Source organism: Phyllobates terribilis, unplaced genomic scaffold, assembly GCF_046119375.1.
Source record: "Phyllobates terribilis strain yellow unplaced genomic scaffold, ASM4611937v1 Scaffold_106__1_contigs__length_5700502, whole genome shotgun sequence".
Taxonomy (NCBI): domain Eukaryota; kingdom Metazoa; phylum Chordata; class Amphibia; order Anura; family Dendrobatidae; genus Phyllobates; species Phyllobates terribilis.
This window is the reverse complement of record NW_027362866.1, coordinates 50,405-64,176: the sequence shown is the minus strand read 5'-3', so window position 1 is coordinate 64,176 and position 13,772 is coordinate 50,405.

Genomic DNA, 13,772 nt, shown 5'->3' with positions numbered 1-13,772 from the left:
ACGCTCACTGACATTTCCCCTTTCTGAAAGTCTGATAAATGCCGGAAAAATGACTAAGTCCAAAAAAAAATTGTTTTCAACTTTTTTCAGTTTTACCCCCGTGGGATATATATTCTCCCCACACACATTTGGAACTCTCCTGGGGTACCCTCACACATATTATTCCCTCATTTAGTGGATATTTTCACAAAAAAGTGATATTTTCCAAAATCCAAAATATTGGCTGAAAACGACTAAATAACAAGGACTCATTGGGCGAATCGCTCTGGAGCTGAAATCGGAACGCTCACTGACATTTCCCCTATCTGAAAGTCTGATAAACGCCGGAAAAATGACTAAGTCCAATAAAAAATTTTTTTCAACTTTTTTCAATTTTACCCCCATGGGATATATATTCTACCCACACACATTTGGAACACTCCTGGGTTACCCTCACACATATTATTCCCTCATTTAGTGGATATTTTCACAAAAAAGTGAAATTTTCAAAAATCCAAAATATTGGCTGAAAACGACTAAATATCAAGGACTCATTGGGCGAATCGCTCTGGAACTGAAATCGGAACACTCACTGACATTTCCCCTATCTGAAAGTCTGATAAACGCCGAAAAAATGACTAAGTCCAAAAAAAAAATTTTTTCAACTTTTTTCAATTTTACCCCCGTGGGATATATATTCTACCCACACACATTTGGAACTCTCCTGGGGTACCCTCAGACATATTATTCCCTCATTTAGTGGATATTTTCACAAAAAAGTGAAATTTTCAAAAATCCAAAATATTGGCTGAAAACGACTAAATATCAAGGACTCATTGGGCGAATCGCTCTGGAACTGAAATCGGAACACTCACTGACATTTCCCCTATCTGAAAGTCTGATAAACGCCGGAAAAATGACTAAGTCCCCAAAAAAAATGTTTTCAACTTTTTTCAATTTTACCCCCGTGGGATATATATTCTACCCACACACATTTGAAACTCTCCTGGGGTACCCTCACACATATTATTCCCTCATTTAGTGGATATTTTCACAAAAAAGTGAAATTTTCAAAAATCCAAAATATTGGCTGAAAACGACTAAATATCAAGGACTCATTGGGCGCATCGCTCTGGAACTGAAATCAGAACGCTCACTGACATTTCCCCTATCTGAAAGTCTCATAAATGCCGGAAAAATGACTAAGTCCAAAAAAAAAAAATTTTTTTACTTTTTTCAATTTTACCCCCGAGGAATATATATTCTACCCACACACATTTGGAACTCTCCTGGGGTACCCTCAGACATATTATTCCCTCATTTAGTGGATATATTCACAAAAAAGTGAAATTTTCAAAAATCCAGAAAATTGGCTGAAAACGACTAAAAGTCAAGGACTCATTGGGCGAATCGCTCTGGAACTGAAATCGGAACGCTCACTGACATTTCCCCTATCTGAAAGTGTGATAAACGCCGGAAAAATGACAAAGTCCAAAAAAAAAAAAATTTCAACTTTTTTCAATTTTACCCCCGTGGGATATATATTCTACCCACACACATTTGGAACTCTCCTGGGGTACCCTCACACATATTATTCCCTCATTTAGTGGATATTTTCACAAAAAAGTGAAATTTTCAAAAAATCCAAAATATTGGCTGAAAACGACTAAATATCAAAGACTCATTGGGCGAATCGCTCTGGAACTGAAATCGGAACGCTCACTGACATTTCCCCTATCTGAAAGTCTGATAAACGCCGGAAAAATGACTAAGTCCAAAAAAAAATAGTTTTCAACTTTTTTCAATTTTACCCCCGTGGGATGTATATTCTACCCACACACATTTGTAACTCTCCTGGGGTACCCTCACACATATTATTCCCTCATTTAGTGGATATTTTCACAAAAAAGTGAAATTTTCAAAAATCCAAAATATTGGCTGAAAACGACTAAATATCAAGGACTCATTGGGCGCATCGCTCTGGAACTGAAATCGGAACGCTCACTGACATTTCCCCTATCTGAAAGTCTGATAAACGCCGGAAAAATGACTAAGTCCCCAAAAAAATATATTTTTCAAGTTTTTTCAATTTTACCCCCGTGGGATATATATTCTACCCACACATATTTGGAACTCTCCTGGGGTACCCTCACACATATTATTCCCTCATTTAGTGGATATTTTCACAAAAAAGTGAAATTTTCAAAAATCCAAAATATTGGCTGAAAACGACTAAATATCAAGGACTCATTGGGCGAATCTCTCTGGAACTGAAATCGGAACGCTCACTGACATTTCCCCTATCTGAAAGTCTGATAAACGCCGGAAAAATGACTAAGTCCAAAAAAAAATTTTTTTAACTTTTTTCAATTTTACCCCCGTGGGATATATATTCTACCCACACACATTTGGAACTCCCCTGGGGTACCCTCACACATATTATTCCCTCATTTAGTGGATATTTTCACAAAAAAGTGAAATTTTCAAAAATCCAAAATATTGGCTGAAAACGACTAAATATCAAGGACTCATTGGGCGAATCTCTCTGGAACTGAAATCGGAACGCTCACTGACATTTCCCCTATCTGAAAGTCTGATAAACGCCGGAAAAATGACTAAGTCCAATAAAAAAATTTTTTTTTACTTTTTTCAATTTTACCCCCGTGGAATATATATTCTACCCACACACATTTGGAACTCTCCTGGGGTACCCTCAGACATATTATTCCCTCATTTAGTGGATATTTTCACAAAAAAGTGAAATTTTCAAAAATCCAAAATATTGGCTGAAATCGACTAAATATCAAGGACTCATTGGGCCAATCGCTCTGGAACTGAAATCGGAACGCTCACTGACATTTCCCCTATCTGAAAGTCTGATAAACGCTGGGAAAATGCCTAAGTCCCCAAAAAAAAAATTTTTCAACTTTTTACAATTTTACCCCCGTGGGATATATATTCTACCCAAACACAGTTGGAACTATCTTGGGGTATCCTCACACATATTATTCCCTCATTTAGTGGATATTTTCACAAAAAAGTGAAATTTTCAAAAATCCAAAATAATGGCTGAAAACGACTAAATATCAAGGACTCATTGGGCGAATCGCTCTGGAACTGAAATCGGAACACTCACTGACATTTCCCCTATCTGAAAGTCTGATAAACGCCGGAAAAATGACTAAGTCCAAAAAAAAATTTTTTTCAACTTTTTTAAATTTTACCCCCGTGGGATATATATTCTACCCACACACATTTGGAACTCTCCTGGGGTACCCTCACACATATTATTCCCTCATTTAGTGGATATTTTCACAAAAAAGTGACATTTTCAAAAATCCAGAAAATTGGCTGAAAACGACTAAATATCAAGGACTCATTGGGCGAATCGCTCTGGAACTGAAATCGGAACGCTCACTGACATTTCCCCTATCTGAAAGTCTGATAAACGCCGGAAGAATGACTAAGTCCAAAAAAAATTTTTTTTCAACTTTTTTCAATTTTACCCCCCGTGGGATATATATTCTAAACCACACACATTTGGAACTCTCCTGGGGTATCCTCACACATATTATTCCCTCATTTAGTGGATATTTTCACAAAAAAGTGAAATTTTCAAAATTCCAAAATATTGGCTGAAAACTACTAAATATCAAGGACTCATTGGGCGAATCGCTCTGGAACTGAAATCGGAACACTCAGTGACATTTCCCCTATCTGAAAGTCTGATAAACGCCGGAAAAATGACTAAGTCCCAAAAAAAAATTTTTTCAACTTTTTTCAATTTTACCCCCGTGGGATATATATTCTACCCACACACATTTGGAACTCTCCTGGGGTACCCTCACACATATTATTCCCTCTTTTAGTGGATATTTTCACAAAAAAGTGAAATTTTCAAAAATCCAAAATATTGGCTGAAACCGACTAAATATCAAGGACTCATTGGGCCAATCGCTCTGGAACTGAAATCGGAACGCTCACTGACATTTCCCCTATCTGAAAGTCTGATAAACGCTGGGAAAATGCCTAAGTCCCCAAAAAAAAAATTTTTCAACTTTTTACAATTTTACCCCCGTGGGATATATATTCTACCCAAACACATTTGGAACTATCTTGGGGTATCCTCACACATATTATTCCCTCATTTAGTGGATATTTTCACAAAAAAGTGAAATTTTCAAAAATCCAAAATAATGGCTGAAAATGACTAAATATCAAGGACTCATTGGGCGAATCACTCTGGAACTGAAATCGGAACACTCACTGACATTTCCCCTATCTGAAAGTCTGATAAACGCCGGAAAAATGACTAAGTCCCCAAAAAAAAATTTTTTCAACTTTTTTCAATTTTACCCCCGTGGGATATATATTCTACCCACACACATTTGGAACTCTCCTGGGGTACCCTCACACATATTATTCCCTCATTTAGTGGATATTTTCACAAAAAAGTGAAATTTTCAAAAATCCAAAATATTGGCTGAAAACGACTAAATATCAAGGACTCATTGGGCCAATCGCTCTGGAACTGAAATCGGAACGCTCACTGACATTTCCCCTATCTGAAAGTCTGATAAACGCTGGGAAAATGCCTAAGTCCCCAAAAAAAAAATTTTTCAACTTTTTACAATTTTACCCCCGTGGGATATATATTCTACACAAACACATTTGGAACTATCTTGGGGTATCCTCACACATATTATTCCCTCATTTAGTGGATATTTTCACAAAAAAGTGAAATTTTCAAAAATCCAAAATAATGGCTGAAAACGACTAAATATCAAGGATACATTGGGCGAATCGCTCTGGAACTGAAATCGGAACACTCACTGACATTTCCCCTATCTGAAAGTCTGATAAACGCCAGAAAAATGACTAAGTCCAAAAAAAAATTTTTTTCAACTTTTTTAAATTTTACCCCCGTGGGATATATATTCTACCCACACACATTTGGAACTCTCCTGGGGTACCCTCACACATATTATTCCCTCATTTAGTGGATATTTTCACAAAAAAGTGAAATTTTCAAAAATCCAAAATATTGGCTGAAAACGACTAAATATCAAGGACCCATTGGGCCAATCACTCTGGAACTGAAATCGGAACGCTCACTGACATTTCCCCTATCTGAAAGTCTGATAAACGCTGGGAAAATGCCTAAGTCCCCAAAAAAAAAATTTTTCAACTTTTTACAATTTTACCCCCGTGGGATATATATTCTACACAAACACGTTTCGAACTATCTTGGGGTATCCTCACACATATTATTCCCTCATTTAGTGGATATTTTCACAAAAAAGTGAAATTTTCAAAAATATAAAATATTGGCTGAAAACAACTAAATATCAAGGACTCATTGGGCGAATCGCTCTTGAACTGAAATCGGAACACTCACTTACATTTCCCCTATCTGAAAGTCTGATAAACGTCGGAAAAATGACTAAGTCCAAAAAAAAAATGTTTTCAACTTTTTTCAATTTTACCCCCGTGGGATATATATTCTACCCACACACATTTGGAACTCTCCTGGGGTATCCTCTCACATATTATACCCTCATTTAGTGGATATTTTCACAAAAAAGTGAAATTTTCAAAAATACAAAATATTGGCTGAAAACGACTAAATATCAAGGACTCATTGGGAGAATCGCTCTGGAACTGAAATCGGAACGCTCACTGACATTTCCCCTATCTGAAAGTCTGATAAATGCCGGAAAAATGACTAAGTCCAAAAAAAAATTGTTTTCAACTTTTTTCAATTTTACCACCGTGGGATATATATTCTACCCACACACATTTGGAACTCTCCTGGGGTATCCTCACACATATTATTCCCTCATTTAGTGGATATTTTCACAAAAAAGTGAAATTTTCAAAAACCCAAAATATTGGCTGAAAACATCTAAATATCAAGGACTCATTGGGCGAATCGCTCTTGAACTGAAATCGGAACACTCACTGACATTTTCCCTATCTGAAAGTCTGATAAACGCCGGAAAAATGACTAAGTCCAAAAAAAAATTGTTTTTAACTTTTTTCAATTTAACCCCCGTGGGATATATATTCTTCCTACACACATTTGGAACTCTCCTGGGGTACCCTCACACATATTATTCCCTCATTTAGTGGATATTTTCACAAAAAAGTGAAATTTTCAAAAATCCAGAAAATTGGCTGAAAACGACTAAATATCAAGGACTCAATGGGCGAATCGCTCTGGAACTGAAATCGGAACGCTCACTGACATTTCCCCTATCTGAAAGTCTGATAAACGCCGGAAAAATGACTAAGTCCAAAAAAAAAATTTTTTCAACTTTTTCAGTTTTACCCACGTGGGAGATATATTCTACCCACACACATTTGGAACTCTCCTGGGGTACCCTCACACATATTATTCGCTCATTTAGTGGATATTTTCACAAAAACGTGAAATTTTCAAAAATCCAGAAAATTGGCTGAAAACGACTAAATATCAAGGACTCATTGGGCGAATCGCTCTGGAACTGAAATCAGAACGCTCACTGACATTTCCCCTATCTGAATGTCTGATAAACGCCGGAAAAATGACTAAGTCCAAAAAAAAATTGTTTTCAACTTTTTTCAATTTTTCCACCGTGGGATATATATTCTACCCACACACATTTGGAACTCTCCTGGGGTATCCTCACACATATTATTCCCTCATTTAGTGGATATTTTCACAAAAAAGTGAAATTTTCAAAAATCCAAAATATTGGCTGAAAACAACTAAATATCAAGGACTCATTGGGCGAATCGCTCTTGAACTGAAATCGGAACACTCACTGACATTTTCCCTATCTGAAAGTCTGATAAACGCCGGAAAAATGACTAAGTCCAAAAAAAAATTGTTTTTAACTTTTTTCAATTTTACCCCCGTGGGATATATATTCTACCCACACACATTTGGAACTCTCCTGGGTTATCCTCACACATATTATTCCCTCATTTAGTGGATATTTTCACAAAAAAGTGAAATTTTCAAAAATACAAAATATTGGCTGAAAACGACTAAATATCAAGGACTCATTTTGAGAATCGCTCTGGAACTGAAATCGGAATGCTCACTGACATTTCCCCTATCTGAAAGTCTGATAAATGCCGGAAAAATGAGTAAGTCCAAAAAAAAATTGTTTTCAACTTTTTTCAATTTTACCACCGTGGGATATATATTCTACCCACACACATTTGGAACTCTCCTGGGGTATCCTCACACATATTATTCCCTTATTTAGTGGATATTTTCACAAAAAAGTGAAATTTTCAAAAATCCAAAATATTGGCTGAAAACATCTAAATATCAAGGACTCATTGGGCGAATCGCTCTTGAACTGAAATCGGAACACTCACTGACATTTTCCTTATCTGAAAGTCTGATAAACGCCGGAAAAATGACTAAGTCCAAAAAAAAATTGTTTTTAACTTTTTTCAATTTTACCCCCGTGGGATATATATTCTACCCACACACATTTGGAACTCTCCTGGGGTATCCTCACACATATTATTCCCTCATTTAGTGCATATTTTCACAAAAAAGTGAAATTTTCAAAAATCCAGAAAATTGGCTGAAAACGGCTAAATATCAAGGACTCATTGGGCGAATCGCTCTGGAACTGAAATCGGAAAGCTCACTGACATTTCCCCTATCTGAAAGTCTGATAAACGCCGGAAAAATGACTAAGTACAAAAAAAAAATGTTTTCAACTTTTTTCAATTTTACCCCCGTGGGATATATATTCTACCCACACACATTTGGAACTCTCCTGGGGTATCCTCACACATATTATTCCCTCATTTAGTGGATATTTTCACAAAAAAGTGAAATTTTCAAAAATCCAAAATATTGGCTGAAAACGACTAAATATCAAGGATTCATTGGGCGAATTGCTCTGGAACTGAAATCGGAACACTCACTGACATTTCCCCTATCTGAAAGTCTGATAAACGCCGGAAAAATGACTAAGTCCAAAAAAAAATTGTTTTCAACTTTTTTCAATTTTACCCCCGTGGGATATATATTCTACCCACACACATTTGGAACTTTCCTGAGGTATCCTCACACATATTATTCCCTCATTTAGTGGATATTTTCACAAAAAAGTGAAATTTTCAAAAATCCAAAATATTGGCTGAAAACGACTAAATATCAAGGACTCATTGGGAGAATCGCCCTGGAACTGAAATCGGAATGCTCACTGACATTTCCCCTATCTGAAAGTCTGATAAATGCCGGAAAAATGACTAAGTCCAAAAAAAAATTGTTTTCAACTTTTTTTAATTTTACCACCGTGGGATATATATTCTACCCACACACATTTGGAACTCTCCTGGGGTATCCTCACACATATTATTCCCTCATTTAGTGGATATTTTCTCAAAAAAGTGAAATTTTCAAAAATCCAAAATATTCGCTGAAAACGACTAAATTTCAAGGACTCATTGGGCGAATCGCTCTGGAACTGAAATCGGAACACTCACTGACATTTCCCCTATCTGAAAGTCTGATAAACGCCGGAAAAATGACTAAGTCCAAAAAAAAATTGTTTTCAACTTTTTTCAATTTTACCCCCGTGGGATACATATTCTACCCACACACATTTGGAACTCTCCTGGGGTATCCTCACACATATCATTCCCTCATTTAGTGGATATTTTCACAAAAAAGTGAAATTTTCAAAAATCCAAAATATTGGCTGAAAACGACTAAATATCAAGGACTCATTGGGCGAATCGCTCTGGAACTGAAATCGGAACACTCACTGACATTTCCCCTATCTGAAAGTCTGATAAACGTCGGAAAAATGACTAAGTCCAAAAAAAAATTTTTTTAAACTTTTTCAATTTTACCCACGTGGGATATATATTCTACCCACACACATTTGGAACTCTCCTGGGGTACCCTCACACATATTATTCCCTCATTTAGTGGATATTTTCACAAAAACGTGAAATTTTCAAAAATCCAGAAAATTGGCTGAAAACGACTAAATATCAGGGACTCATTGTTCGAATAGCTCTGGAACTGAAATCAGAATGCTCACTGACATTTCCCCTATCTGAATGTCTGTTAAACGCCGGAAAAATGACTAAGTCCAAAAAAAAAATGTTTTCAACTTTTTTCAATTTTACCCCCGTGGAATATATATTCTACCCACACACATTTGGAACTCTTCTGGGGTATCCTCACACATATTATTCCCTCATTTAGTGGATATTTTCACAAAAAAGTGAAATTTTCAAAAATCCAAAATATTGGCTGAAAACGACTAAATATCAAGGACTCATTGGGAGAATCGCCCTGGAACTGAAATCGGAACGCTCACTGACATTTCCCCTATCTGAAAGTCTGATAAATGCCGGAAAAATGACTAAGTCCAAAAAAAAAATTTTTTAAACTTTTTCAATTTTACCCACGTGGGATATATATTCTACCCACACACATTTGGAACTCTCCTGGGGTACCCTCACACATATTATTCACTCATTTAGTGGATATTTTCACAAAAACGTGAAATTTTCAAAAATCCAGAAAATTGGCTGAAAACGACTAAATATCAAGGACTCTTTGGGTGAATCGCTCTGGAACTGAAATCAGAACGCTCACTGACATTTCCCCTATCTGAATAACTGATAAACGCCGGAAAAATGACTAAGTCCAAAAAAAAAATGTTTTCAACTTTTTTCAATTTTATCCCCGTGGGATATATATTCTACCCACACACATTTGGAACTCTCCTGGGTTATCCTCACACATATTATTCCTTCATTTAGTGGATATTTTCACAAAAAAGTGAAATTTTCAAAAATACAAAATATTGGCTGAAAACGACAAAATATCAAGGACTCAGTGGGAGAATCGCTCTGGAACTGAAATCGGAACGCTCACTGACATTTCCCCTATCTGAAAGTCTGATAAATGCCGGAAAAATGAGTAAGTACAAAAAAAAAATGTTTTCAACTTTTTTCAATTTTACCCCCGTGGGATATATATTCTACCCACACACATTTGGAACTCTCCTGGGGTATCCTCACACATATTATTCCCTCATTTAGTGGATATTTTCACAAAAAAGTGAAATTTTCAAAAATCCAAAATATTGGCTGAAAACGACTAAATATCAAGGATTCATTGGGCGAATCGCTCTGGAACTGAAATCGGAACACTCACTGACATTTCCCCTATCTGAAAGTCTGATAAACGCCGGAAAAATGACTAAGTCCAAAAAAAAATTGTTTTCAACTTTTTTCAATTTTACCCCCGTGGGATATATATTCTACCCACACACCTTTGGAACTTTCCTGGGGTATCCTCACGCATATTATTCCCTCATTTAGTGGATATTTTCACAAAAAAGTGAAATTTTCAAAAATCCAAAATATTGGCTGAAAACGACTAAATATCAAGGACTCATTGGGAGAATCGCCCTGGAACTGAAATCGGAATGCTCACTGACATTTCCCCTATCTGAAAGTCTGATAAATGCCGGAAAAATGACTAAGTCCAAAAAAAAATTGTTTTCAACTTTTTTTAATTTTACCACCGTGGGATATATATTCTACCCACACACATTTGGAACTCTCCTGGGGTATCCTCACACATATTATTCCCTCATTTAGTGGATATTTTCACAAAAAAGTGAAATTTTCAAATATCCAAAATATTGGCTGAAAACGACTAAATATCAAGGACTCATTGGGCGAATCGCTCTGGAACTGAAATCGGAACACTCACTTACATTTCCCCTATCTGAAAGTCTGATAAACGTCGGAAAAATGACTAAGTCCAAAAAAAAAATTTTTTAAACTTTTTCAATTTTACCCATGTGGGATATATATTCTACCCACACACATTTGGAACTCTCCTGGGGTACCCTCACACATATTATTCACTCATTTAGTGGATATTTTCACAAAAACGTGAAATTTTCAAAAATCCAGAAAATTGGCTGAAAACGACTAAATATCAAGGACTCATTGGGTGAATCGCTCTGGAACTGAAATCAGAACGCTCACTGACATTTCCCCTATCTGAATGTCTGATAAACGCCGGAAAAATGACTAAGTCCAAAAAAAAAATGTTTTCAACTTTTTTCAATTTTACCCCCGTGGAATATATATTCTACCCACACACATTTGGAACTCTTCTGGGGTATCCTCACACATATTATTCCCTCATTTAGTGGATATTTTCACAAAAAAGTGAAATTTTCAAAAATCCAAAATATTGGCTGAAAACGACTAAATATCAAGGACTCATTGGGAGAATCGCCCTGGAACTGAAATCGGAACGCTCACTGACATTTCCCCTATCTGAAAGTCTGATAAATGCCGGAAAAATGACTAAGTCCAAAAAAAAAATTTTTTAAACTTTTTCAATTTTACCCACGTGGGATATATATTCTACCCACACACATTTGGAACTCTCCTGGGGTACCCTCACACATATTATTCCTTCATTTAGTGGATATTTTCACAAAAAAGTGAAATTTTCAAAAATACAAAATATTGGCTGAAAACGACAAAATATCAAGGACTCAGTGGGAGAATCGCTCTGGAACTGAAATCGGAACGCTCACTGACATTTCCCCTATCTGAAAGTCTGATAAATGCCGGAAAAATGAGTAAGTCCAAAAAAAATTGTTTTCAACTTTTTTCAATTTTACCACCGTGGGATATATATTCTACCCACACACATTTGGAACTCTCCTGGGGTATCCTCACACATATTATTCCCTCATTTAGTGCATATTTTCACAAAAAAGTGAAATTTTCAAAAATCCAGAAAATTGGCTGAAAACGACTAAATATCAAGGACTCATTGGGCGAATCGCTCTGGAACTGAAATCGGAAAGCTCACTGACATTTCCCCTATCTGAAAGTCTGATAAACGCCGGAAAAATGACTAAGTACAAAAAAAAAATGTTTTCAACTTTTTTCAATTTTACCCCCGTGGGATATATATTCTACCCACACACATTTGGAACTCTCCTGGGGTATCCTCACACATATTATTCCCTCATTTAGTGGATATTTTCACAAAAAAGTGAAATTTTCAAAAATCCAAAATATTCGCTGAAAACGACTAAATATCAAGGACTCATTGGGCGAATCGCTCTGGAACTGAAATCGGAACACTCACTGACATTTCCCCTATCTGAAAGTCTGATAAACGCCGGAAAAATGACTAAGTCCAAAAAAAAATTGTTTTCAACTTTTTTCAATTTTACCCCAGTGGGATATATATTCTACCCACACACATTTGGAACTTTCCTGGGGTATCCTCACACATATTATTCCCTCATTTAGTGGATATTTTCACAAAAAAGTGAAATTTTCAAAAATCCAAAATATTGGCTGAAAACGACTAAATATCAAGGACTCATTGGGCGAATCGCTCTGGAACTGAAATCGGAACACTCACTGACATTTCCCCTATCTGAAAGTCTGATAAACGTCGGAAAAATGACTAAGTCCAAAAAAAAAATTTTTTAAACTTTTTCAATTTTACCCACGTGGGATATATATTCTACCCACACACATTTGGAACTCTCCTGGGGTACCCTCACACATATTATTCCCTCATTTAGTGGATATTTTCACAAAAACGTGAAATTTTCAAAAATCCAGAAAATTGGCTGAAAACGACTAAATATCAGGGACTCATTGTTCGAATAGCTCTGGAACTGAAATCAGAATGCTCACTGACATTTCCCCTATCTGAATGTCTGATAAACGCCGGAAAAATGACTAAGTCCAAAAAAAAAATGTTTTCAACTTTTTTCAATTTTACCCCCGTGGAATATATATTCTACCCACACACATTTGGAACTCTCCTGGGGTATCCTCACACATATTATTCCCTCATTTAGTGGATATTTTCACAAAAAAGTGAAATTTTCAAAAATCCAAAATATTGGCTGAAAACGACTAAATATCAAGGACTCATTGGGAGAATTGCCCTGGAACTGAAATCGGAACGCTCACTGACATTTCCCCTATCTGAAAGTCTGATAAATGCCGGAAAAATGACTAAGTCCAAAAAAAAAATTTTTTAAACTTTTTCAATTTTACCCACGTGGGATATATATTCTACCCACACACATTTGGAACTCTCCTGGGGTACCCTCACACATATTATTCCCTCATTTAGTGGATATTTTCACAAAAACGTGAAATTTTCAAAAATCCAGAAAATTGGCTGAAAACGACTAAATATCAAGGACTCATTGGGTGAATCGCTCTGGAACTGAAATCAGAACGCTCACTGACATTTCCCCTATCTGAATGTCTGATAAACGCCGGAAAAATGACTAAGTCCAAAAAAAAAATGTTTTCAACTTTTTTCAATTTTACCCCCGTGGGATATATATTCTACCCACACACATTTGGAACTCTCCTGGGGTATCCTCACACATATTATTCCCTCATTTAGTGGATATTTTCACAAAAAAGTGAAATTTTCAAAAATCCAAAATATTCGCTGAAAACGACTAAATATCAAGGACTCATTGGGCGAATCGCTCTGGAACTGAAATCGGAACACTCACTGACATTTCCCCTATCTGAAAGTCTGATAAACGCCGGAAAAATGACTAAGTCCAAAAAAAAATTGTTTTCAACTTTTTTCAATTTTACCCCAGTGGGATATATATTCTACCCACACACATTTGGAACTTTCCTGGGGTATCCTCACACATATTATTCCCTCATTTAGTGGATATTTTCACAAAAAAGTGAAATTTTCAAAAATCCAAAATATTGGCTGAAAACGA